This window comes from Lynx rufus, unplaced genomic scaffold (genome assembly GCF_022079265.1).
Source record: "Lynx rufus isolate CCGP_SWC_20201006 ecotype Redwood Valley unplaced genomic scaffold, mLynRuf1.p SCAF_11, whole genome shotgun sequence".
Taxonomy (NCBI): Eukaryota; Metazoa; Chordata; class Mammalia; order Carnivora; family Felidae; genus Lynx; species Lynx rufus.
The window spans coordinates 615,276-641,724 of NW_025814825.1; the positions used below are offsets into that span (position 1 = coordinate 615,276).

The 26,449-nt window shown below is 52.5% G+C and overlaps 1 pseudogene; it reads left to right on the forward strand.

The window, feature by feature from the left end:
- The window catches only part of LOC124507287 (liprin-alpha-1-like), a 68,764-nt pseudogene that overhangs the window by 19,537 nt on the left and 22,778 nt on the right, over positions 1–26,449 (forward strand).

Consider the following 26,449-nt stretch of genomic DNA (forward strand, 5'->3'; position numbering starts at 1 on the left):
GGTTGACCCCATGAGCTATGAGATCATGACCTGAGCCGAAGGTGGACACTTAACCGACTGAGCCACCTCGGCTTCCCTAAAAGTCCTTTGACAAAAAATCTCGTGTCTAAGTTTTCCACGTTGATGTTTTCCACGTTTTTGGTCAAGAGGGAGAGTGTTTTTGTTGAATCATGGTACACTTCCAAAAAGAACTCAACTGGCATCAGGCATGCTCTCAGAAGCTCTGTGCTGGCTGATGTGCCCACCTCCGAGTGTCCTATGTAGCGAGCCCTCGGACCACAGTATAAATATGTTTACGGAGGGTTAGGACCGAACCCTTCTCTCCTTAACTGGTCAGGAAGAACGAGCAAGCTCCTCCAGAAGATGGGTTTTCTTTAATGTGTGGGAACTTTGTCTTTGGAAAGACTTCTTTGAAGATCCTGAAGAAGAGCAAAGAGGTTGGCAAGACATGTTTTGCGTAGTGAAAGGAGGACCAAGGCAGTGGGTGACTCCTTGCAGAAAGGAAAGGTTTACTCTGAAGCACCTGCCAAACTGTTGGCTTCAGTCAGAACTAACAGTAGATCTCTGCATTTAGATTTTGTTTCACTTTATTAAAAATGGAAACGGAGACGGGGCGCCTGGGTGGCGCAGTCGGTTAAGCGTCCGACTTCGGCCAGGTCACGATCTCGCGGTCTGTGAGTTCGAGCCCCACATCAGGCTCTGGGCTGATGGCTCAGAGTCTGGAGCCTGTTTCTGATTCTGTGTCTCCCTCTCTCTCTGCCCCTCCCCCGTTCATGCTCTGTCTCTCTCTGTCCCAAAAATAAATAAACGTTGAAAAAAAAATAAAAAAAAAAATGGAAACAGAGAGAAGACTTGCTACACTTTGATGCTTTGCCTTCATTTCCTAGACTGCGGATCAAAACCGCCAGTTGCAAGAGCGCCTGGAGGTGGCAGAGCGGAAGCTGCAGCAGACCCCGAGGAAGGCCAAGTCGCTGCCCGAGGTGGAAGCCGAGCCGGCCCAGAGGGTGGCCACCCTCTGCAAGGTGGGGCCCCCGTTTCCTTCTGGGTCCCATGGTGGGAATGTCATTTTCAAGGCGGTACGTTCTTGTATCTCATTTCTCACCGGTAACGTCGGCGGGCCAAAGTCCGCGAACCAGCTGAGATCTGTTTTTGGTGCTACTGTGTCTGAGATTGGAATGCTTTCCAAACGGCAGGCATCATCCCCAGTTTTGTTCCCTCCGGTTTTGTCCGACGTGTGCTGTTTGCCGTTGGCTGCATCTAAGACTCACTGCTTTTCAGAGTTAAGTCAGCGACTCAAAGCTCAAGATAGTAGCCTTGGGTAAGAGAAGGACAGGGGTGCCTGGCCGGCTCAGTCAGTGGAGCTTGGGACTCTTGATCTCAGGGTCATGAGTCTGAGCTCCCCGTTGGTTGCAGAGCTTACCGAAGGAAAAAAAAAACAAAAAGGCATAGAATTTTTCCGAGAAATGAGAAAATCCTATCCTCTTTTAAACACAATCGTTTTTATTTAAAAAATTCTTAAATGTTCATTTATTTGAGACAGACAGAGAGGGCGAGCCTGGGCACATACATGAGCAGGGGAGGGGCAGAAAGAAGGAGATAGAATGCCAAGTAGGCTCCATGCTATCAGCACAGAGCCTGACACAGGGCTCGAACGCCCAAACCTTGAGTTCATGACCTGAGCTGAAGCCAAGAGTCAGAACCCGACTGACTGAGCCACCCAGACACCCCTGTAAGAAATAAATCTTTAAGGAATTCACTCGGAGGTTCCACAAATAGAGTCGAGGAACGTGCCACACACAGTCCCTGCCCTCCCAGTTCTCACAGCCCTCACCACCCACAGAGGAAGGCAGCAGTTGAAGAGGTAGTTTCCAGACATGATGTAGTCGGTGCTGGGATCGAGTGATGCACACAGGACGAGGGAGCACATGACTGGGCAGCCAGTCCATCCTTCCAGAACCGGGGCTGAGGGAACCTGTAGCAGGGAGCCTGTCGGTGCTTCTGTGTCACCGGTTCCAGTGCAGTGAGGGTCCCAGTGGGAAGGGGGGTGGGTTCGTCACGGGATGCTGACCCTCAAGGCTGCCATCAAGTCGGGCAGGCGGCATTGGGCGCCCAGAGGCCCAGGCTCCAACAGAGCCTCTCCTCCTTTGTGATCTGCATGTCAAGTCTCCCGTTTCTTTTCTCTCCTGTCCTCTCTCCTGTCCTGGTCAGCCACATAGCCCGACCCTTTGTCTTTGGACACTCTGCTGCTGAGGAAGCTCAACTATTGGAAGTGACTTCCCAGCTTAGGAAGGCAGCACGCCTGTTTGCTCTTTCCGCTTGCTGCTTCCTCCCGTCCGTGCTGAGTGACCACGGGTGTCTGCCGGGGGACGAGGCACCGTCCAAGGATCCGGGGCCCGGGGTGGGGACGAGACAGTTGCCTACCCCCGGTCACCAGCATGGAAGCCCACTGCTTCCCACTGGCACGCATGAGGCCGGTAGGGACTGTGAGCAGGCGGAAGGCCGCTCACAGCCTGTCGTGCGTAGGCACGGCGTGTGGTGTGGGGCAGCCAGCTCTTCTGACCCCGCTGTCGCCCACAGGCCGAGCAGAGGCGTGGCAACCTAGAGGAAAGGCTGCGCCAGATGGAGGCCCAGCTGGAGGAACAGAACCAAGAACTGCAGCGGGTACGTGTCCGAGCGGAGCAGCCGCGCACCTGGCAGTGGTTGAGGATGAGGCGCAGGCTGGGGGTGTGGGGGTAGGGAGTGGTCCCTTGTTTCCCACTTCTCCCCACGTGGACGCCAGGCCCCTTCTCGATCCCATCAGGGGTACAGTGCACTCTTGTGCGAGTTGGACGCTAGCGAACACTCCTAGCCTGTGGACAATGTTCTCTGGGCGCTGGGGCCCCGTAGGCAGTGCCGCCTAGGAATGGAGGCACCCGCACAGCCCACCGTGCCCACCAGCTCATTAGCAGCTACTCACGGTTGACGCGGGACCTCGTGGGTGTCCCTTGACCAAAGCAGAGGTACTGGCCTGGGGTAGGGCAGCCTAGAGGAGGGGTCTCCTTCCTTAGGACATGACACTGAGTGAGGTCCTGAAATCAGGTCACGGGCCTGACCTTTGTCCCCACATCCTGAATTTCTACTTGAGATATAAAGGCACAGGTCGGGGTAGATGTTCCTAAGAAGAGGAATAGCGTAATTGAGCCTCGACGAAAGGGAGGCCCGTGTCCCCTGAATCCCCTGAGATTTTTCCCTGCGGGAGCTGGTCGGACGTCAACATGAAACACCCAGGAGACAGACCAGGCAGCAGCCTCCCCAACTTGGGACGTCCATCCAAGGCCATCGGGTTTTGTTTTCACCAGAAAACTCAAAACACTCACCCTTAACTTACACCAGAAACTCGTGTGCTTGGCCCTCAGGGTCAGAGAATAAAACATGAGTTTCCGCGGAGTGAAGCTTCTGATGCCAGCGTGACGGCTCGTGTTGGCCGACCCCAGCCCGCCATGACACATGCACACAAGCGAGCACAACCAGACGCTAGCCTCTTGGGCCGAGAATTCGACCTCACCTACTTAGAGAAGCACTTCATTGCCTTTAGGACTGTATGGTAGTTTGGAGGGACAGGTGTTGATAAGGATTCTATTATAACTGAGACAATTCCAAGGACACTTTTAAGCTGCTTTGCTTGAAAAATACTTGGGTGCTGATCCCTTCTTGTGGGGTGGCCAGGGTCTTTTCCAAGTGATGGCCGTTGCCGCGTGTGAGGTGTGGTGGTCGTGCTTTCTGTTGCCTGCTCCCAAGGAAAGAGGTGCCAGCAGGTGTGGCTTAGAGATGAGGAAGCCCGAGCCTGGAGGGACTGTCCATTGCCTAGCCTGCGGGTGTGTCCTGTGGGCTCTTCCTCCTCCCTGGGCCCCCCGACTGCAGGGCACATGTGTACTCCGTACCCCACGGCCCTCCGCCCGGCAGGAGCCCCTGAATCCTGCCAGCCTGTCCTCGCCGCTTCTGTTTTGGGTTAATTCAGGATATGCGGTAGAAACAAGTTTTTAAACCATACGATTGATGAGAGTTCGATAAAACACAGACCCGTGAACTTTGCGGTTACGTTCGGAAATTACTTGAGGTAATGAGTTATGAATTTGTAATACAAGTTTCCATTACAAAACGTTCAGGAGATGTGTGAATTTCACGAAAAACAGGTGAAAGTCTTTCTCACCATTGAATCTTTCCCAAAGGGGATTTTTTTTTATCTTTCGGTTTTGTCAACGGATTCATTTCTTTCCCCCTGAGGCCAGATCCGAGCTTCTGTTTCCGCCCCGGAATATGCCTCCTCCCGTGTGTAGATCAGCTGATCCCCTTAAGAATATGGTCTTTCCTGCATGTACATCTGCCTCCTGAGCCCATCTGAGAGCTAATAATGAGGACATTCGTGAGGGCCCATGCCTGTTTTGTTTCCCAGAAACAAAGGCACCTGCTAAGTGATGACCCCTGGGAAGCAGGTTCCTGCGTTTCTGTGCCCTGCTAGGTCGGTGGTGGCAGTGACGCACAAGCACGCCAAAGAGTGCCGTGGGAAGGGGCAGCCGAGGATGGCGTGCGTGTGGGTCACACCGCTGGTCATTCGCACGCCTGAGCCGGTGTTCGCACTTTGGCTTGAAGCCTGCGTCTTCTCTTTCAGGTAAGGCAGAGAGAAAAACTGAAGGAAGAGACTAATCAACATCGGTCCAGCACTATTGACAAGCTCCTTTCCGAATCTGACGAGCGTCTTCAGCGTCATCTAAAAGAGAGAATGGCTGCTGTGGAAGATAAGGTAGGACATGAGAGACAGCGGCTGAGTGCCCCTGTCCTCACAGAGGAGACGCTCACGTTGTGATCCTGAGGAGCAGCGTGGAGCAGAGGCCAACAGCCACTACAGAAAGTAGAAATGATTCTTTCACGCAGAAGAACTGCGGGCTGTTACCCACTGCCTGCGTTAAGTTCCCAGTGTCCTGTCCCTGCCCGACGTATGTGTGCAGGAAGGTGTGTCTCACTGTCTAGAAGAGGAGTGTGGTCTGGGGAGGGCGTGAGAGTAAGTATTTGAGGTTTTTACTAACTGAGACGTAAGGAGTAAGCTAGCTTCATGCTAATCAAAGACGGGCACAGAAACAGCCATAGGCAGTATATAACTAAGGGGAGGGGCCGTGTGCCGATAACCCTTTGTTGATAGGACCCGGCGGTGGCTGGATGCGGTCGGCAGGCCCTCGTTTGCCGCCCCTGTGCTGGAACCTTCAGCCTGGTTCTTGTCTGGGGAGCTGGTTCTTGTCTGGGGAGCTAATTTCTACCTCTTTTGTCCAGACGGACCGGTAGGAGTGCGCAGTTCTGTCAGGCATTTAACCAGCTGAGAACAGAGTATCTCCTGTTCCATCTCCTGCCTTCCCTCTTTTCATCTGGGTTGCAAAGAGTCTAAGCCTGGACTCTTACACCATCATAACGGATACACTTGAGGTGTAACGGGAGGGAAGCAGTATCACAGGATCTCTGTGAGAGAAGCTCTGGTGGTGACAGTTGGATGCGGACCTGATACTACCGGTTCTGGTTACACCTGTGTCCCTGTAGATGAGCCCAGAATCTTCCCTAAGATTGGCACTTGGAGACACCAGTGAGCAATGCTAATTACACGACACACCTGTTTTGGGTAAAACCCGTTATGAGGTGCGTTATTATACCCCACGTGAGGTTCTACCTTGATCACTGGGGCCAGACTTTAGGTAGAATTGTTGTATGTGAGATTGGAAGTATATGTACGAAACTTAGGTCAGGTTTCCCAAGTGACTGAGGCATCACAGACCCTAAAAGCTAGTACAAACCAGTGTACCTGCTGCAAGTAAACTTAGGAACTTGTCATATGTACAGTCAGACAGTGATCCGTGAAGAAATTGTACATGGACAAAGTATGACTAAAGGCTGTTACTGTAGTTTCACAGACAGCATTTCACTCTGTGGTCACGTGACCCTGTTCGTTGGTATGGCCATGCGCTCCATGCCTTGTCTGTGGTGCTGCGTTATTGTAAAGAGAAACGTAGGCATGCTCTAGCATGTGGAACATTTGCAAGAATCAACACTAAAGGACTGTATCTTTCTCAGAAGTCTCTGTTAGGAGAAGTTGGCAATCTGAAAAAACAGTTACAAGAAACGCAACGTGAGAAGGTATTTCCATCTCAATCATTCAGTGATCCGTTGAGACTGGAAAGGAGCAGGTGACCTCTGGGGCTCACACTTCCTCCAAGGCGAGCCACCAATGTGCTTTCGAGCGGCCCCACGCTCACAAGTCTGAATGGCACGCATGTGGCGGAGTTGGAGCCGAGCAGCCTATGGGGTTCAGATTTCTGAGTCCCTTCGGGGGTTCGCTCGAAAGCTAAAATGTTCGCGTGAACCTTTCATTGAGTGCAGCGTTGCCCAGCAGGAAGGTAACAGGTGACACGGGTGTCATCCCAAGGATGCTCGCGGCTGCATTTGAAATGGCCAGACAGACGGGTGATGTTAGTTTTCATGTAGCCCGATGCAGGCAACCTGTTAATTGTATCATGTAAATAGTGTAGACATGAGGGAGCTACTCTACAATGTTTTTCCACATTCAGTCCTTGCAACCCACGGAGGAGTGTCTCACAGGTCCATCCCCTGTGGTCGGGACCAGCCCCATTTTGGGCGCTCAGTTAGCCATGTGCGGCGGTGTCTGCTGCCTGGGACGGCACTGCCTAGGGGGTTGTTGTGTGACCGAAGCTCCTCGTCGGTTTTGCTCCCTGGTGCCGCGTGTGCAGAAGTGAGGCTGGGCTGCAGAGGGTCCACGACGGAGCACGTGCGTATGGCACAGAAGGGCTATTCCTCCACCGCCCAAGAAGTCCTGCTCCTCTCTACATAATTAGGCAGAAGTCCTAGTGGCTCGGTGTTTCTCCTCTGTAACCTTGCTATGCCTGAGACCTAACTGTTCAGTAGGGTTTAGGACGTTCACTTGGTGATCCGGGTGTTTACTGGAGGACTCTTGGAGAGAATGGTCTTGGGGTTTGTAACTGCTGAATTTACCCAGCGTGGTTATGATGGTCAGCATTTCAGCACCCTTGATGCAAGTAGTGTTTTGCATTTCTTCGTGAATTCTAGTGAACCTACAGTGTTGTATCAGTTTCAAGTAGACAGCATACCATTTCAACAATTGCACACGTGAGTCTGTGCTCGTCACCATCACTGTGGTCACCGTGTGTCACCAGAGTCCTTAGGGTATCACGGACCGTATTCCCTGTAGTGTGGTTTTCGTCCCCGAGACGGCCTGCTTTGATATCTGGATGATTATGCCCCCTAACCACCAAAATCTCTTTTGCCCACCACCCCTACTCTCCTCTCCTCTGGCCACTACCAGTTTGTGCTCTGTGTTGAACGGACTCTTGATGCACAGAATCGTTAACCTTGCTTGCAATGAGTGTCGTTGTCATTTGCTGTTTGCAGGATCGGCTTCTACAGAAGATGGAAGCACTGAGGGACGTATTAAAGCGGGCAAGACTGAGAGGCTCTTCGCTTCACCACGGGGATGACATTTCCCGGTTCACAGATCTATATCACGGACCGTATTCCCTGTACTGTGCTTTTCGTCCCCGAGACGGCTTTATTTGATATCTGGATGCTGATGCCTGATAATCACCATCATCTCTTTTGCCCACCACCCCTACTCTCCTCTCCTCTGGCCACTACCAGTTTGTGCTCTGTGTTGATGCAAAGACTAGTTAACCTTGCTTGCAGTGAGTGTCGTTGTCATTTGCTGCTTTGCAGGATCGGCTTCTACAGAAAATGGAAGCACTGAGGGCCGTATGAAAGCGGGCAAGATTGAGAGGCTCTTCGCTTCACCATGGGTATGACACTTCCCGGTTCACAGATCTGTTTGAGATGCGGCTGGGGGCGGCTTCCCTCTGTCACCAGTATGACCCGAACCAGCTCATGGTTCCAAAGTAGAACTGTGGGTGTGATATGGTATGACCCGAACCGGATCAGAGTTACCCACAATAACCCTGAGTGTGTTGTAGTCTGATGTGATCCATTTTCCAGGTACCACCTAACTGATGATGGGGCGGAGCTGGGGTCGACACTGCCTTTCACCGTACCTAACATGAACCACCTCACAAACACATATGTTAGCACCTGCTGTGTATCTTCCAGAGGAATCCTTTGGCCGAATGGGCAGAGTGACTGGATGTAGCTCAGGGAACCGGTAGCTTAGTAGTTGGCAAGAGGGAGAAGTAAAACCTGATTCCAGAGGTTAGGTTTGGAATCTCAGGAGACCGGGAGGCATGACAGAGCTCGCAGCCATGGGAGGAGGAGTGGAAGTTAGGGAAAGTTCTGTTCGTGTTTGGGTGGGTTTATTGGCGGCCTCCCTCCACCGAGTGTGGCGGTGATGGTGTGGGGCTAGGAGGGGTCCAGCGTGCCAGGTTCGGCCCAGCATCCCTGGAAGCTATGGTCCCTTCCGCAACGCCAGTGGGGTCACCATGGGAGTGGGCACGTGGCCATGGTGGTGAAGGTCACCTTGACATTGGTGGGGTTAGCGCAGTGCTCGCAGTTTCTTATATTTTTGAAAAGACTGGAGAATGACATGTAATCGCTGTAACTCTGTTGGGACGTTGGTGAGTCGCCTGTGAGGGAGTGGGTCAGCCGGCTTGTGAGCTGCGTCCGGCAGACAGTAATTGTCAGCAAGGTATGAAAAGGTTTGCTTGCTTCTTTGTAGGAAATGGGTACCATGTGAGAGTCATTCTGGTGTGACAGTGCCTCGAGTAGCTGACTGGGCCCCCTTCGGTGCAGGAAGCAGGCTCCTGCTCCAAAGGCAGGCCCACTCAGGCCTCACTGGGGTCTGTGCGGCTGCCGACGGGGGCTCTGGGGAGAGTCGAGGGTGTGCTGTGGCTGTCCTTGTTGAGCCTGCTTGTAGGAGAGAGAAGTCAGTGCAGGTAGAGTCACAAGCGGCCCTCCCTGTCCACGGAACTCCTGGTGGCACAGCGAATGTGTGTCCGGAGAGAGAAGCACACAGGAAGATCCGGGCACAGAGCAGCCTCTTGGTTGGCTGACGGAGATCCTCGCCAGCAAGACACCAGTGTGCTGAGTGTCACCATTCCAGGGCTTGAAGACGGGTATGTGTGAGGAGGCCAAGGGAGCAAACAGTGGATGCGGGGCAGGCCACTCGAGTGCATGTTGGAGTTCTCAAGGGAAGGGGCTGTGCAGGCCCCTTGAGGGTGGCACCCTGGGGCAGTTGCCATAAGAGGGACGTCCACGCCCGTCACCTGCCTGAGGTGAGCTGGCCAAGGAGAAGGATAGAGAGGATCGCAGTGCTCCCGTGGTTGCGGAGGCATTGGCTGCGGACACAGGTGGCCTTGTGGTCAGAAGACCCCGGGCAGATGGCCGCCTGAGGAACAGGGTCTGTTTGAAGCCGTCTCACAAAGTGCTCTCGTGTGGTGGCAGAAGAGAGGCTGGTGGGAGCTGTGTCGCCGTGAGCGGCCGGGGGCCGTGGGGACGAGACTGAGAAGGCGGCAGGCAGGCTGGACAGCTGATCCCTCCTGGCACGACCTCACAGCCACGTCTTCTGTTTGTGTCCTCCTCTAGCAAGATGACATGGTCTGGGTTGTAGAGGAAAAGAAAGGTGACGGACCAACTTCCACACCCAGGCAGGGCAGATGGGAGAGAGCTCTGGGATAGGACTGGGTGCAGGGTGGTGGGGTCGGGAGCCAGGAAGCCTGAGATAGGGTGTCCGAGTCAGGGGACACACGTGAACCTCGGAGGAGCCACGAACCTTCCCAGGTCCCATGCGGGGTGGCGTGTGTGGCTCTCCCCGATTGGCGATGTGTCGTGGCCGCACAGCGGTGAAGCTAGACCAACTGAGCTCAGGTGAGCAGTTGTTCTGGGAATGGGGGGACCAGAGGAGGGGAAGATGGTTGTGGCCAGCGGGCAGTTCCGACTTGGCTGTCTTAGAAACAATCAGTACCCTGAGGCAGCACGTGTCAATGACGTTTCTCGAAAGGCCGCAGAGAAGAGCTTGAAGCACCACAGAGGAGACGCCCTGTCATGGTGGCTCTGTCTCCAGGCCACAAGGGGTGACGCCAGGGGCCCCCTCTTTAGTTGATGTGAATCAGATGGGCGTGTTCTGTCTCCCGAGACCATAAGGGTTTGTGAAATGGAAGGCAGCCTCTCTTCTTTTCCAGAGAGCAAGGAGCCACTGGACTCCCGTGCAGGGTTCAAGTGTGGAGGGTGACCCGTGGCTGAGGCCGGACACGTGGGCTGGCGGGTGCTCCTTCACAGCTGCTGACCGCTTCGTGCCCAGAGCCTTTGCTGAGGGGAGCAGCTGACAGCCCAATTGAGTGACTCCACCCTAGGGGCTCGGGGCTCCATGGAACTTTTCTGGAGACTTCTGAGGCCAAGGGGGACATTTGTCTGTTAGTCTAACTGCACAGAGACCAGAGACGCTTTTGCCTTGGAAACACCGGGCGCATTGCCACCTCCTGTGTACGGGAGCTGCGAGGTGTGGTTCCCGACGATCCTGCTGCGACTGCCCCTGGGGCGCCCGATAGTGGCTGGTGGAGGAAAACCTGGGGTCACCTGGCATCACAGCGAGGGCCTTGGCACACGTGGGCCGATGGCAGGTGAAGGCCAGAGGGGCGTATAGGAGTGCTTCCCGGTCAGTTGGGCAGGAGGTGGTGCAGACACGCAGGACGACAGCTTGACTGGGGGCAGGTGTTGCTCCACCTCGGGGACGTCTGGGCCGTGGGGATGCGTTGCACCTGCTGGGCCCGGGAGACCCTGTCTGCACAGGGCCCGGCTAGCGGGCTTGCACTGGAGCCAGGGGCAAGGAGACCTTTTTCTGTGACCTCATTTTCCCAATTGACGGGACGGGGCCTTGAGCCAGGGCAGAACTCAGTGGGCTCTGTGATACACTGGAGAGCAAGCAAGGCATGTGGCCACTCTTCAGTGCCCCTAGTGCCTGCGAGGTCTGGAGTGGGGTGCCTCATGTCCACACTGGGCCCACAGAGCCCCTTCCCGTAGAGGCCGTTCCGCTTCAGCCCCCAGACTTGTCTGTTGGTTTCTTTCCATCTGCCTCAATGTAGTCTCCTTCTCAGAACTCATAATAATGATCATGACTGGCACACTGAGTTGTACTTCAGGTGAAATGCCTTTATTTCCGTTACTGCTCACAATTCCGTAGGAACCCTCAGGCTTTTGGTTCCCTGGGAATGCAAATTTGTAGAAACTGTTCAACAGTGGTCTGATTTGAATGTCCCTATGTTTGAAGTGTATAAAAGTGTTTTACAATAACTTGGATAGTTTCCACCTTGCTGTATGCAATTTGATACTGAAAGTAGACCTTTTGCTCCTGGAACCATGCTGGGAAAATTCTGTCCCTTAGACGTTGCTGATGTGTTTTCTTTCACATCCTTATACTTTCTGTAATGAAAACAGTAAGATTCGTGGTAGTGCCTTCCGGTTCTCCCACCCCACTGCTCCCCGAAATGTGTATTTTTGTAAGTTGAGAGGTAACAAAAAGTGTGGGTTGGCTGCTTTCTGCGTTGAGCCTGCTTTGGGTCCTCTTCCTCCTTTCTCTTTGCCCCTTTCTCCTCATACACATTCGTTCTCTCTCTCTCTCTCTTTCTCTCTCAAACTCTAAAAACAGGGACGACTGGGTGGCTCAGTCAGTGAAGCATCTGAGTCTTGGTTTCAGCACAGGTCATGTTCTCACACTTGGTGAATGTGAGCCTTGCATTGGGCGCAGAGCTGACAGTGGGGAGTTTGCTTAGGATTCTCTCTCCCCCTAACTCTCTGCCCGTGCTCCACTCTTGCTGTTTCTGTCTCTTTCAAAAATGAAAAAAAAAAACAATAAAAAATAAATAAACAAACCAATTAGCTATTGAGGAACCAATAGTTTCACTGAGATGAGGAGTTTGGTTTCTTTCCTTTTTGCTATTTGACACTGATAGTCTTCAGAAATATTTTTGAATATTGAACGTTGGTTGCAGCCTGGGAACAGAGCCTGTAAATTGTGTTTTGGGGGTAGCCGGATATCTCACTGCAATCCAGGGCCCTGTGCTCTGGGGGAATGTTTCAGTTCTTATTTTAAAAGACCAAAACGTTGCATTCTCCTTCTACAAAACCAGGACTGATTTCCTCCCACACCACTACTTAAGACTGTCGTCATTGCCATAAGAACGAACACATGCTTGTGAGGAGAACAGGGCAAGGGCAAGGGTGCTGTGGGACTGTCCCAGCGTGTGGCACTGTCTGCAGCTCAAAGACTATTTGGAAAACGAAAAGGTAGTATCTTCTATGGCAGGAAGGTGATTTCACATAAACAGTGGAGCAGGCCCAGGCAGCCCAGGACTCTGTTGACTTGTGCCCGGTAAGGGTCTTGGCACAAGTGTGGCCCTGTCTCCCTTTACCCCCTGGGGCTGCCTTCTGGGCAGGGGGCCCCATGGCTGTCAGGAATGTGGGTAAATACCTGTAAACAAAATTGCAGAGCGAGGTCATTTTAAAGGGCTGGTAACTTTAGTATACTCTTTTGTTTTTTAATTTCCAATCAGTCTTGATTTCTGGATGATGACAAAACTTTAGGAAGGCACCTTCTTGGAGAAAACAATGTAGACCAAAGGACATTTGTGACTTAGCTGCTGGGTCAGCAGAGACTCTCCCTGCAGACTTCTGGGTCACTTCCTCTCTGTCCTCTATGCAGCCAAAGAAGATGTAGCTGGTCGTCGGTCCGTGACATGCTGACCTGCCCCAGCCCCTCGGCGACGGCGCCACGGGAGGCTCTTTGACTGGAATGTGAACAATGGTGGAGAATGGCCGACGTCGTATGTAACAAGGCTGTGGCCCGCTCAGGCTTCAATGATCTAAGATGACTCCTAACTTCTGCTTATCTGCTTGAATATTAGTGTGCTCTTCCACCTACTACAGCTAGGCATCGTGGGTGTCCTCGGTGCGTGGGCTCTATCAGAGCCTAGTCCTGGGGGCCTGGGCAGCTTGCCTGGAGTGACCCACAGAACCTGGGAGCTGGGGCCGCGGCAAGCCTGGGCGGGGGGGACATGGGCACGTCCTCCCCCCACCCCTGCACCACTCCCACCCTGAGCTCCCTGGCACCCGAACTCTCAGAAGACCAATCAGGAAGCACTGGGCTCCCACCGCGGGGCAGGGTGCTGGGTGTGCACCCAGGAGGAAGGCGCGAGACCCTGGAAATTATGTAGTGCAACTCTAATAAAGGTCTTCCTGTTCTTACGGAAATCAACGTTTTACATTTCTTTTTTGAACAAGTTTCAAGAGTGGACCTCATTCTCCATTTGTAGATTTTCTTTCAGTTTTTTATGTTTATTTATTATTGAGAGACAGAGAGACAGAGCATGAGCATGGGAGGGGCAGAGACAGGAGAAGACACAGATTCCGAAGCAGCCCTCACAAGGCCAACTCAGGAGGCTCTGGCACAAGATCCCTCATACCTCAGGCGACTCTGGGATGGTTCCTTCCCTCCCCGCCACAGAGAGCTTATGGCCATTGGGTCAAGGGATGGACGCCCTGACCCGTGGGCCTCGTGTGGAGGGCACAGCTGACAATCGCTGGGATTTCCTCTTCTGGTACTGTCTCTCCCGCCAGGGCCGATGTTTACTAACTGTGAAGGATACATAGTTTCTTTCTGTGGAGTAAGACTTCCCTTCTCCTTTCTGTCAGGGCATAGTTAGGTCATTCTGTGTCTTCCTGTTCAGAACCTTTGCTGGCTGGTCTTTAGTTTCTGCACTTCCTAGTCCTTAGTGTGAAGTGTGAGGTTTGGAACAACAAAGTGCTTCCCTGCGTTTTACACCTAGGATTCTGTTTTTTCCCCACCAAAGCTTGGGCAAGCCTTCGGCATCTGAGAGTTTCTGGAAACAGACCAATTCCCCACAGGTACATTAGCTTGCACATGGTTTATTAAAACTTGATTTGGTGAATCCAATTATGCTTAAAAAAGAAATGTCAGTTGAGAAACAGACCAAGCACCGAGCAGATGTCCGAGGGGTGTGGCCTCTCTGAGAACACGCGTCAGCCATCCTTGGCTGTGCTCGCCCCATACTGAATGTTCCGGGGCTTGTAGGCCTTTCCACAGACCCGGCAGGTCCCACCGAATACCCTTGACTCTCCTACCGCTACATGCTCCTCCTTGAGGCCACTCTACCCTCCTCACTGCTGCCCTTAAGGTCCTTTCTTGTGTGTCACGTCGAGTGTTCTGAATGTAATTGTGACTTCACACTTTCCTCCTCGCCTTTTGCTGGCTGAGTCCTGCCACCTCCCAGGTGGGTGGTCCACGGTACCGGGAGGGGTCTGTCCTCATGGCCCCTGAACAGGGGCAGCAGGCTCATGCCCAGGAGGGGTTGTTGCCTCCTTCCTAATGATCTGGCTTCACTTGATTGTGTTTCTCAACATCTCTGACGTTCTGCTTTCTCTTACCCCCCTGTCGTTTGAGTCCTCGGTGGGAAGAAGTGGCGTGGATTCTGCTGATTCTCCTCCTTGTCTTCCTGCGGCCCCTTTCCCAGTCCTGACTTGAGGCCAGCGCTGTGTCCACACCACCCGGTGCGTGGGCAGATTTCAGCGGGAGCAGGGAGGCTCCATCCTGCCCGGCTTCGGTGCTTGCTGGCCCCCGTGCCCTGTCCCTTCTCGGTGTATCTTACCTGACTCCTCTTTTGAAGAACATTCATCCGTGTACTCCCCAGCCCCCTCCCCAGGGAGTGCAGGGTGGTCTCCAGGTCCTCCACGTAGCTGCACTCACAAAGACTGCTTTTCCAAATAAAGTCACATGCACAGGTTCCAGAGATTTGGACATAGACGGGACCACCTCCCCAGTCCACCTGTTTCTGGAGAAGGCCTGCTCTGCCCGGTCCTACCCCGGAGGCATCAGTGTGGGGAGGACGGGCCCAACCCTCCCACGGGGAAGAGGACTCTCGGGTCACACGACAGGCCCTAGACTGTCCAGGCAGAAAGTGGAAGATGGAAAATAGTCAAGAGGACCTCTGGCGTGCATCAGGATTACTGCCGGTTGATCTTCTCACTCGAGTGTGCTGGGCCTCTCCTAGCCACGAGCGTGCATGTGCCTGGTGAGGGTGAGTGTTCTCTGCTTTGGTAGAAGGCACTTTCAGGGACCCCTGAGACAGGAACCACTCTGGAAAGGCACTAGGACGTGCAGGGGAGACAGCGATGCAAGAGGAAACCATCCTGTCCACACGTGAGAGGAAGCAGCATCAGGCCTGGACGCCAGGATGCCAGCCAGGCTGGGCTGTGGTGAGGGCCAGGTGCAGGGAGGCCCGTGTCCCACTGTGCCACCTCCAAGGCCTCCGTCCGCTGTGAGCCATGGGCATGGGGGCCGCCCACAGGGTTTCGGGGCACACACACCAGAGCACATCCAGCAGTTGGAGGGTAGGTCAGCCTCTCCTGCGCAAATGGTGGCTGCCGTCCCACTTGCTTGGATCGTTTTCAGTGCGTCCGGCCAGCCATCCTTAGAGGAGGCGAACAGAACCTTTCTCCACTGGTGCTGAGGGGAGGCCCACAGCCTAGCCTCCGTGCTTCAGGGCCATGGCTCTGGTTTTCAGGCCAGGATGCTCTCAGAATATTAAGTAAAAGCTATTTGTAAACATTTTCAGGAGAACAATAATGTCAGTTAATTTAAAATTTTTTAATGAGGGTAGCCTGGGTGGCTCAGTTGGTTGAGCGTCTGACCTTTGACCTCGGCTCAGGTCACGATCTCATGGTTTGTGGGTTTGAGGCCCGCATCGAGCCCTGGGCTGGCAGCACAGACCCTGCTTGGGATTCTCTCCCTCCCCTCCCCCACTCATGCATGTACTCTGTCTCAAAATAAGGTTATAAAAACAAAGTTACAAAAATAAAAAAAATTTTCACTCGTAATTAAAGCAGTGAGTAAGGCATTGTCACATTGCAAAAATAGAGGGCTAAGGTTGTCTTAGTCTCCAACATCTTATTTTCTTTTTTATTTATGTTAATTTTTAAACTTTAAAAATGATATCTTTTGAGAGAGAGAGAGAGGGGAGGAGGGTCAGAGAGAGGGAGAGAGAGTCCCAAGCAGGCCCTCCAATGTCAGCACAAACCTGATGTGGGAACTTTTTCACCAACAGAGAGATCATGATCTGAGCTGAAATCAAGAGTCAGGTGCTTAATTGACTGAGCCACCCAGGTACTCCTAATTTCGATTTATTTTTAAAGATGTTAAGGAACTTCTGCACAGACCCACGACCCAGGTGTCAAGAGTTGTATACTCCCCTGACTGTGGCAGCTGAGTGACCCTGGTTTTTGTTTCTTTTAAATTTTTTAATGGTTATTTATTTTTGAGAGGGAGAGAGAGACACACACAGAGTGCAACTGGGGGAGGGGAAGAGAGTCAGGGAGACACAGAATCCAAAAAAGGCTCCATGCTCTGAGCTGTCACCAAACAGCCCGACCTAGGGCTTGAACTCATGAATCGTGAGATCATGACCTGAGTGGAAGTTGGACACTCAGCCAAGTGAGCCACCGAGGTGCTCCTGTTTTTCACGTTTTGCTCAAAGTGCCACCACACTCATTATTTCAGGGAAAACTGCGACTGAATTGCCCCCACCCTGGTTCTTACTCCCCTCCCTTCCCCATGCGATAGTATTCTAACCGTTTTGTCCCGTTACTTACCTGCTAACTCATGTGTGCTCAGTGTGAGCCCTGGCACATCCACTTCAGATTTACCCAGTGGCATCTAGGTAATAAAGCGATATGTATAGCTCAGCCACGTGGATTGATTGCAAGGAGGACAACAGCAAGGGCTCACGGTGCCACCTTATGCCCCGGGATTTACACGTGAATTCACCACCCTCTGGGAATTCGACGCCCTGGGTTAGGTCAGGGTATGCATCAATGATTAAGTGACCATGTGGGTTGATACTGGTGGAAGATGGGTGATGGATTCATGAGGGTTTACTGTACATCTTCCTTTGGCATTTGTGCAGAAGTTTCTAGAATAGAAAACATTAGTAGCTGTTTAGGGATCCCCTCCATGCGATAGATGGTCTCAGCCTGGAACGACTGCTCCCTGGCCCTCACTTTGGAACGTAAGGTAGCCCGGGTTCAAACTTTGAGCTGCACCAGCAGCGGAGACACGTCTCCCATCACAAATCAGCGTGCAAGTCCTACACGTCGCAATTCCATCTTGACCTTGCTTTCACATTTTGATTCGTGTGACATCAGGATGCTTCCTACAAGTGGTGACATCTTAGACCTGCTGAAACGTGGCCCATGATGACATCAAAGTCACGATGGGAGGTAGTTGCTTGTCTCCAACCCCCTTTGAGAGGTGGAGTCTAAGGCCTCCCCTTGAGCCTGGGCCGTCCTCAGTGACATGCTTGACCAAATGGATGTGTAGATGGGATGCTCGGGGAACCTGTGGTTCTTGAGTGTGACAGAGTTGCTCACAGATGTAAGCGGTGCGTGCTTGGCACTGGCTGGTTTCTAGGGGAAGAGAGGACTTGATTTCTCTACTCTGTAATCCGTAACAATGCAGTGCCTGTCGAGGTTGGTGTATCATTTGTGGAAGTCGGTGGGGCGTCGGTGGCTTGATGAATTGGTGTCGTGGTCTCTCTGCAGTCGCAGTGACCGTTCGTGAGAAGTGCAGCTGGCTTCTCCCTTGCTCCCTGAGTCACCCTGCTCTAATCCAGACAGCCTTCCCTGTGCTGTGCTTGTCTCTCAGCTGCATCACGGTCCCTTCAGAGAGGTTTCCTTGGGTTATTTATATATTTTTTCATGTCTATTTATTTTTGAGAGAGGGAGATAGGATGTGAGAAGGGGAGGAGCAGAGAGAGAGGGAGACACAGAATCAGAAGCAGGCTTCAGGCTCCCAGCTTACAGCCCAGAGGTGGACGCAGGGCTCGAACCCACAAACCTCGAGATCATGACCTGAGTCGAAAGTTGGATGCTTAATCCGGTTAGTCACGCAGGTGGTGTGTGTGTGTGTGGGGGGGTGTGTGTGGATGTGTGTGTTTGCGTGTGTGAGTATGTGTTTAACTCACAGGAATAGATTTTTTTCACTTGTAGCAAAGTCCTCATTTACAAGGAATAAACACAGGAGGCCATGAGAAGATGTACGCTGGCAGGTTGCAGTAATGATTTCTGTTGGCACGAAGAGAAAACTTTATGCAGCTCTAAATCTTTGGAAACGTGTCATTTTCTGTATTTTCTCAATGTGTCTGAAAACCGGTTGAGCTATTTGGTTAGTCAAATGCACTTCCTCCTTCCCTCCTTCGGATTTCTTCACAAAGCCGTGTGAAGTGTGGGAGGATGTCCTGGAGTCCTGAAAAGGTCTGCACGCCTGACGACTTGCCCTGGCGGCAGACGTCCTCCTGACGTTTTTACTCTTCATCGTGTTAGGCACGGATCCCTCCAGATGCCTGGGATTTCCTCAGTGGATCGCTGGGTTTCAGAGAGAGACCTGTGAGCAGCCTCTCACCTTCCGCCAGGAAGAAAGGTCTGTGCCTTATCAAAATGAATGAAATCTCGCCATTTGCAGTTACATGCATGGAACTGGAGGATATTACGCGAAGTGAAATTAGTCAGTCAGAGAAAGAAAAAGTCATATGACTTCACTCATATGAGGACTTTAAGAGACAGAAGGGATGAACATATGGGAAGGGAAACAAAAATAATATAAAAACAGGGAAGGGGACAAAACAGAAGAGACTCATAACTATGAAGTACAAACTGAGGGTTACTGGAGGGGTTGTGAGAGGGAGGATGGGCTCAATGGGTAAGGGGCACTAAAGAATCTACTCCTGAAATCATTGTTGCACTATATGCTAACCAATTTGGAGGTTAATTTAAAAAAAAAAAAAAAAACAACAGAAAATTAAAAGAAAAAAGAATAATCTGTGCCTTGTCACCATGGTATTCCTTCCCCTCGGACCACAGCGGTGAGTCCCTGGGCAAGGATGGGGTGGGGATTCTCCCTTTGGGTGTGCGGAGATCAGGCCGGGATAGAAATTTTTTCTGGGAGGATATTTTGTTGTTTATAAGGTAAAGTCAAGAGGGCGCCCGGCTGGCTCTGTTTTGAACAGCATGTGACTCTTGATCTCGGGGTCACAGGGTCGTGAGATTGAGCCCCACGTTAGGTGTAGAGATTACCTATAAATCAATCAATCAGTCAATCAATCAATATAAATGAGTAACATTTAAAAAATCCAGCTCAGTTTCCAGTGTTGCCTGTGGTTTTCAAAGAGAACTCAGGAGCTGGGGAGCAGGAGCACATGGACCGTGGGCATGGCTGCCAGGCAGGATGTGAGGAATCAGGCACAGGTGCTCACCCTGCCCTCTGATGAAGCTGGCTTCCAGAAGGACCAGGAATGGTGTGGCCTTGCCGAGTTTTCCTGATGAGTCTAGAACAACAGGCAAAGCCCTCTTTCACCTTCACCTTCCGGGAGATTTAGCCTCACCGGCCCTCCCCAGAGACCCTGTCCTTTCGTGTGACAGTTTCCCCTGGTCCGAACTGCAGGCAGCTGAAGTCGTGCATGCAGTTGGGTGGCCTCTTTCCAGCTCGGGGCCATGGGGCACACTTGGCTGGAGAGGCAGAGACTGTGTACAAATCACACAACTTTCGTTCTGCCATTGTTTCGTTTGCGAATGGGCGCCCCGGCGAGACACTGCCTGGTTTCCCCTCCCAGGACTGAGATTTGAGGCTGATGTTTAACACTGCGTCCACAGTAGATGGCATCTGGGAAATTCGTGCCAGGCTTAGGATACCTAGAGAGAGGGGAGCGAGATTTGAGGTGGCCTTGAAGGGACAGTGTGGATCCTGCCTTACCTGCTAGCAAACTGTTGCCCTTTCAGGGCACAGTGACAGGGGTCGCATCTGGGCACTTGAGAGCTGTGCCCTGATTTGCCCCTCGCTGCCATCCCGGATTTGGACTTGAGGCCCAGTAGAGCTGGAGGGGGTGGGTCCACACAGGCTTTTGTTCTGGCTGAATTCAAGCCGCAGGAGCACCCCAGTGTGGCAACCCAAAAAGCACCCACTGGGTGTCCCCAGTTCAGACACATGGGTGGAGTTTCCCCTTGATCGACTTCAAATGGTGTTTCATTTGCTTCCTGGCCCAGGTGAAATTTTACTAGTACTGGTGTGGAAAACGAGTCGGGTCTCATACATAGTTTTCTCTTGAAACCTGTAAAAGTTCGAGTTTACATTTGCGGGTGGGAAAAGTCTTGTCCCGTTCAGGTGTGAGTCTGCTGCCCTTGGTCTTGGTGCCAGATGGACCCTTCTAGCACTGATGTGCTGGAGGTGGAGGGGACAGCACATCCTCTGAGATTCCCAGTAGGAGAAAAGTCCACATTGTACCGGCCAGATAGTTCCCCCGCGAGGTTTCGTGAAGCAGCCCTCCAAGAAATCACTTGAAAAAATGGACACAATTGTCAGAGCCTGAGTTAGGGATGTCACTATTACCCTTCCAGGAAGTACTTGAAATCGAAATGATTCCTGTTGTTTCTTTGAAGTGAGAAAGTCCACAGAACCTAGGAATCGCTCACGTTGTTGGGCTCCTTCGTGTTTGGACAACACTGTTGTCATGACTTAGTGAAGGCATGTTTTCTTGCTTGCTTGCTTGCTTTCTTGCTTTCTTTTCTTTATTGGTGTTTATTAATGAGAGAGAGAGAGAGAGAGAGAGAGAGAGAGAGAGAGCACCGCAACGGGGGAGGGGCAGGGAGCGAGGGAGACAGAGGATCCAAAGTGGGTTCTGCACTGACAGCACAGACCCAATGTGAGGCTGGGACTCACGAGCGGCAATATAATGACCTCAGCCAAAGTCAGACGCTTAACAGACTGAGGCCCCCAGGTGCCCCTGGAAGGGTGTATTCTTAATGGATGACTTAAATGCATGGGTGACTTTTTGTTTTCCAGAACATTTTCTCAATCGAATTGAAGCCGGAATGTTTCTGATGGTGTAAGATGCCCTTTGAGAGCAGTGTTAGAAATCCCACATGATGTTTCTTTTGTGTCTGATGTAGTCATTCCTGCACGGGGCTGTGGGTGGGCATTTGGTGGCCCGGCTGCCCAGCCCCCCCAAGCTGAGAGCTGTCACACTGTGGCCAGAGAGCTTGTTGGGTGGCCTCTGAGAGCCGTTCTCCCAGGCGTCCCTGACCCCGGGCCCTGCTCTTTCACATGTGGAATCTTAGGAAGGCCACACCATGTCCATTCCCCAGGAAGAGGGGGTGCTGATGAGACCCATGGGAGACCGACCCTATTTTGTGGTATGAGTCACCAGTGTCCTTCTGTCTCCCTTTTCCCAAAGGTGATTTTCCTCTTGTTTTCATTTGGGTTGTCTGTGTTTCTTACAATCCCCTGTGTGGGCTTCACTCCTCATTGACTACACTTTTCTGAATGATGTAAGTGGCAAAGAGCAGAGATGGGGGCCAAGACCGTGAAAGTTTCTGGGCACCATGAGCACATCAAGGAAGAGACTATCTTAATGCTGGTGTGAAATTGGTCTTTTGAAAGGCAGAGACACAGACCAGGGGGACACAGCTTTCCTGTGAACCCACACGGGCACGACTTGGTCTGTCTCGGGAGCTGATGTTCCCACAACACGTGACTCCATGCTTCTATACATGTGTTTGCATAGGTACGTGGTGGCTTAGAATCTCCCATCACAAACAGTTCCTGTATTGATGATTCTAGCATCTTGTCTTCAAGAGCGGAGATTTCATCAAGGGACTCGATCACCTACGCTCTCTGCAAGTGGGCGTTCCTGCCACACACCATGTCTTTGAATACTTTCGACCTTAAACTCCCCTCCATGACTCTAATTTTCCTGCTTTGTCACTGCGCGTGGGGTATACTGGGGAGCTGCTTTCTAAGTCCCATATTCTCATGAAAAGCCCCAAATAGGAGAGCCGAGGGATTGTCCCGTGGGAGAGCAGGCCCTGCACCTGACTCGGCATGGCCTTATGCTGCCACCTCTCCCGGTGGTGTTTCCTAGTCAGGAAGTGTAGGTAAAAGGAACCTTGAAACTGTGCTCAGACTTTTCTTTAGGATGCACCGGCTTCCGATTGGACCTTCCCGTCCCTACTGTGAGGGACCATCCCTCTGATCTGTTTGGGTCCCCTGCGGTGCTTGACTTCCTCGGCCCCAATATCTTTCAGGAAAATGAAGCTGTTCTTGGCTGAGGCAGTGCCAGGAAATCATCCCCAAAAGAGGGTGAAGTCTGTAGTGTGGGTATTTTAGACACAAGTGTAGGTTCCTCCCTGACTTGCTGAGCCCACACCTTCCACAGAAGCCACGTGAGGATGTCGAGGCCCTGGGAGCCGACTCCCGAGCCGGTGAAGTCACCATTGCTCTCCTCGTCGTTTCTGTTCCCGTGGCTTTGAAACATGCTGGATGTTGGGAGAACCCCTGGGACAGTTGTGGGCACCCTGTGGCCGTTCCAGGTGTTGGAGCCGGTTCTACCCCCGTCACCATTCCCAAGGACACTGGGCAGTGGCCAGGGCTGGTTTGCTTTTTCGCTATACTCTGGGATTGCCATCCAGATGTGTGGACGTGGTGACCCCTGGACAGCCCTGTGGGGTGGCCTTTGTGCCATTTTGTGGTCCCCTGATTGTGACAGCTCTAAAGGCTTCTTGACCTGCCATATTTTGACCACAGCTTGTGATCTGCTTCACTATTCCCGGTGTTAAATGTAGAAAGGGGCTTTAGATGATAAATTCTGATAGTGTCTTGTGTCACCTTCGAATGTGTAAGAATATGTGAAAGCAGTAGTACTTCAAGTAAAGAGATGCTGTCTAAACGTTTTGCCTCACTGTCTTTGACGAGCGTCCTCAGAGTCTCTGCGATGTGGGATTGTTGACTTGGTTTCCACCTCTGCTATGAGCTGAGGCTTGCAAAAGTGCTTCTCCTAATCCCACTACCTGATGAAAGGGAACCTTTTCTCCATATGAATATAGAAAATTCCCATTTTAGGTCAGCTACTCTTGGATTTGGGGGGACTCACTGGCCCGGAGCACATTAGTTTCTGTTTTCCCTGTAAACTTGACTCTGAGCTCTACTGACAAGATGGGCCTGGCAGACTAAGGGGAGACTGGCAAAGGCAGGGACTGGGGGTGTGGAGGAATGGGGCCTAGTGGTGTAGAGATCCCACCACGTGACCTCACGTGTCATCTTAGAAGGCACCAACGCCCTCCCACCATTCCCAGTTCTTTCCCTTCCCTTCCCTTCCCTTCCCTTCCCTTCCCTTCCTTCCCTTCAAGCATACACAAGTTGAGAGAGAATGATTTTTAAGAACACCAGACCCTCAAGGAAAAGAGCTTGAAAGAGGAACAAAAGCCTCTCATGGTTATGGCAGGAAGTTTGGCATGTGGCAGGACCGGATGGACAAGGTCGGTGTTCGCAGAATGTGCCGGTTCACTGTGGGCACAGACTTGGCGAAGGAGGGGCTCAGACTTCTTGCAGAAGAGCTTTGAGTCCATGCGGTGAAGGTGAGATCCTCCTCTGTTGACTGACCTTTCTCATGAGGTGTTCCTGCGTTTTAGAAGCTCTTTTAGGATTCTCATGTGTGCCGGGGTGTGGGCAATGTGGCAGAAGGCCTTACTGGGGGGCGGTGGGGGGCTCTGGGTGGAGGACAGAAGCCCAGAAGCATCTTGAGTGTGGGTGTTGGTGTCACGGCTGCCCCCAGTTCACCAGGAGCCTAATCTGAGCCAGTCTGTAGACCAGAACCAGATCAGAGACTCTCCTTCACGGCGCAGGCGAGCCTTCAGCCAGCTGGCGCCAGAACCAGATCTGGGGCTGTCCTTCAGTGCGCAGGCGATGCTTCAGCCACCAGGTGCTTTGCTGTCCTTCAGGCATTGACGACCTTGACAGAACAGTCCAACATGGCCCTCTGTGTAGAGTCACTTCCCGTGAGTCCGGGAGAGAGCACTCTCTGAGGACAGTGGGCGACCTTCCTCTGCCATCCAGCTATAGGGTTCAGCATGGTTGACTGCACACATCAGCCTTTGGTGGCACTTTGCATCCTCTGTCCTGAGACACCCGGAGCTCGGCCGCTCTATTCCACGCCCCATGCAAGAGACTACGGTGTAGGGGGTGGTGTGTTACATGTTTCTCCAGGGAGGTACCTGTGTACATTCTGCAGACCTCCCTGTAGAGGTGAATTTCCCAGTTTGAGCAGTGTCTCTCATTCTGACCCAACAGATGTCTGCCTCTGCTCTGCATAGACGGGAAGCCATCAGCTGATACGGAATTTCTGGTCTATAATTCTAACCTGTGCCTTGTAATTCCAGATGCTGCTCAGATCGGGCTCAGTGTTGAGCCAAGTGCAGAACTGCACCACTGGGTCACAGTGAGCCACGCTGAACTGTGTTCACACAGAGCAGATATTTGGGGGGTCCTCGGGGCACCACACACCAGGTCTGGAATTTGCCTATGCTGGGGTTGGACCAAGAGTGAGCTACAGGAAACAGACAGGGACGTTTCCTGGTGTGACTGTCATTCCCGGAGATATCTAGACAGGCAGAGTGGGGAGTGGAATCATCTTTGGATTCTACAAAGTTGCCTGGTTGCCTTTTGCAGTACAGACAACCCGTCACCCCCGTGTGCTTCGGACAGTGAGAGAAACAGGTAGAGGCCTTTCCTTCCTGAAACAAAGCCTGTGCCCATGGGGTTGTAGGGATTTGAAACGGAGAGACATTCATGGTCTGTCTGGGTCTCTAGCTCTGGGTTGGCAAAATGACACATTGGGGCAAACAATGAATCTATCAAGAAGAAGCTTGATGGCAGTAACAACAAAGCTGTCACTGCTGGCTTCTCTGCTTCTGTCGTCCTCTCAACACCTTGGGCTCTGGCCTTACTAGGCCCCAAAGCTTCCCTGAGGAGCCCTCCTTCCCTCCAGCCTGTCTGCAGCTGCCTTTCCCCCGTGTCTTCTGCCTGTGGTCCATCACTCACCCTGGACATTACTGTATTTCCGTGGAGGCTCTCTGGGGCTGGGACCTGTCCTCCTTACCTCGTGCCTGGCCTGGCACCGTGCAGGCGCTCAGCGATATCTCACGAGTTACCAGCCGGTGCAGTGATGGTACCCAGACAGCTGACGGAAATGCTCAGGTGTCTACACCTGGTATAGTGGGGAGACTGCCCTTACAGATGAATTTGGTGGGGTGCTGCCATGGGCTCACAGCCCCTCTCCCCGTGCCTCCCTACACCTGTAGGCAAGCTTGGCTTCCAGCTCTTCCAGATTGGACCAACTTGTCAGAAATCTAGGTGGCTCAGTCTATTATGTGTCTGACTCCTGGTTTCGGCTCGGGTCCTGATCTCACGGTTCCTGGGTTCGAGCACTGCATCGGGCTGTCTAATGTCAGTGCAGAGCCTCCTAGGGATTCTCTCTCTCTCAATATCTCTGCCCTCCCTGAAATGCTCTGTCTTTGTCTCACTCAAAATAAAAAATAAAGATAAAAAAATGAGACTCAAAAATGCATAACTCTGCAGTTATTTGTAACCTGTCCCCTCTGAGTTGGAAAGAGCCCTGAGATCCCTGTGTTAAGATTTGAGGAGAAAGTGATGGAGTCTTGGAGAGCAAAACTCTGCTCGGGCAGGCACGTGTTTGCATGAGTGTGGCCTGGGCAGGTGTGGTAGCCGCCAGGCCCCAGTCTACACTGCTGTCTGGCTCCTGCCCTTGTCTGCAGGGGAGCCGGTGAGGCGGACCTCATTCCTGCTCTCGCTCCTGGGCTCGTTCCTGGCCTTGGCCCAACCCCCTGCCTGGAGCATGAGACTAGGCTTTCAGACCACGTCCCGCCCGGTGCTGATGCCTAGTTATACGCATGATTTTCTCAGTTGGATCGACCTGTTTTGATTAAAAAAAAAAAAAACTTGGAAAAATTGCCACTCTGCATCTCTGGCAGTACTCTTAGAGAAACTCTCTTACAACTTCTTTCTGCTAAGTTTTGTGCTGGGGAGTCCCTTCCGCAGGCTGTCCTCCAGGGGAGCTTTGTCAGCACTTTCGAGTGGACGCCTGGAGGCCGTGGGAGGCCAGTGTGCCTCAGGTCTCCAGGCAGGATGGACATCAGAGCAGAGCCGGGGAGGGGAGAGAGTGGCAGGGCTCCGACGTTTGGAATAAGCCTCGCCGCTCTCTCCCTTGAACTGTGCTGAGAAGGGCCTCCTGATTTCCTCTTCCTCCCGGCTCCTCCTGACCCAGGTATCTTGTAGGGCCCTGGAGAGACCAGGTGGAGGGGTGTCTATGCGCCGTGTCCCAGGCAGTAAGAGGGAAGGTTCAGATGCCCGCACTGGGTCACACGTCTGGGCCGTCCACACTGGGGACAGAGCCTGGTGCTGGGAGGCCAGGCAGGGCCGGGGGCTGCCTGGGAGCTCGGTAGTCCATATTTTCAGCTTTGGAGGATGTGGCACATCTGGCATTTACTGAATTTGGTGGGCACATCTCAGAACCGGGCTTATATATAAATGCTCGGTGGGGGCTGC